Raw genomic sequence first — 1,729 nt, 5'->3', positions numbered from 1 at the left:
TGCAATAACAACAACAAGGTTTCAATTGAATTTTCTCACAATTAGCATATTAATACCTTATTTTCGCCAAGTTAAATGGGTTCATAATAGGTTACATTACTTGATTAATCAATTTATTTTACTGGATAGTTAGAGTTTAGTGACGGTCGCAACTTGTGACTTGCAAGTTGTTATATGTGTTTGGGTTTTAAAGTAGTTAGAAGAACATAACATGTCAAGTAGCTATAAGCAAGAAAACCGTGGTTTATTTGTGTTTGTTAGTTTCGGTTTTGTTGATTGTGGTTTATTTTGAAGAAGACAAACTTTCCTTGGTTGGCGTCATTGGAACTAAATCTGAACGTTTCGATTCCTGCAAATGAGGAACTAGGGTTTCACGAGGAACTTTAACGATGAAGAATGAGACTTCCATTATGAGAACTAATCGTACTACGCTATTTTGTACATTACAAGTTAGGGACTATTTTGTCTTACTCGCATACGTGGACACTTAATTGATACGTGTACGCGTTTACGTGCCAATTTAGCATTCTTCGTTAGTGAGTCACGCCGGAAAATAGACCAGGAATCATTATGTCTGTTGGAGAAAAATTTTGAAAATTGATACGTGTATTAATTTTTATTGGGGCCAAAATATCTGCTTTTAAAATCTCTAGAGATTAATTTGAGTAATTACTCTAAATAAATGTCATTTTGATTTTTTTATACATTATAAAATTAACTCTCTGGATATATTTTGCATCTAAATACATTGATTTTCAATGGGTTGATATATTAAACTCACCTTTGAAAAATAACATGTACTACTAATTATAACTATAAATACGTCAATTAATTATTTTGTGACATGTGATATTAATCTATCATGTCATTATGTTATGTGACACTTAATGTGACACATTATTATTTAAAAAACAGAAGGACCAATTTTAGGCTAACAAATTTTAATATGGATTTTTGAAGTGTGCTTTACCTGAAAATGGAGGTTTTTGGTGTATATACATGTAGGTGGTCGTTGCAGGCAAGTAATGAGTCAACACGCAAGTGTTGGACACGTGACACAATCGCACGCAACACGCAGATAACGTGTTGCCACATGGCGCACATTCGTTTAACATGCAGGTAACATGTTGTCAAGTGGCGCACATCCATTCAACACGGAAGTAACGTGTTAACCTATTTTTTTAATACCTCCACAACTCTGTAAAACATTCCAAACATCTATATTTAAATAAAACACATTTTTTTTCATATCTAAAATAATTTTTGTCAATTTTAACTTACAATTTTTTAGGATTAATATTAGTAACAAAATTTTTTAAAAAACTAATTTAAAAAATACGTTATTTTTTAGGAATAAATTTGACAATTAATTTTTTTTAATATATAAAAATACCAAAACGACAATTATTTTAAAATAAAATGAGTGAACCATAAAGAAAATGTAAATATAGCCCGCATAACAGAAAGATATTTTGTGAAAATTAATTATTGTTAGGAGGGTAGATTGGACAGCTATTAATCTCGTATATTACAATACCACAAAACACACACATTCCAATACAAGGGTTTTCAATTCTCATCCACTATTAGTTTTAGCCAATTTTTGAAATTGGGTGCATCTATTGTAAAACAAAGATTATAACCACTAGACTAAGATTTTATTTGCGTGTTGTAGCTTAATTAGCTTAGCGCCATTGCAATTAACAAATAATAAAATAAAAATTTAATT

Source organism: Arachis duranensis, chromosome 4 (genome assembly GCF_000817695.3).
Source record: "Arachis duranensis cultivar V14167 chromosome 4, aradu.V14167.gnm2.J7QH, whole genome shotgun sequence".
Lineage (NCBI taxonomy): Eukaryota > Viridiplantae > Streptophyta > Magnoliopsida > Fabales > Fabaceae > Arachis > Arachis duranensis.
Note: the sequence above shows the minus strand (reverse complement) of the source record.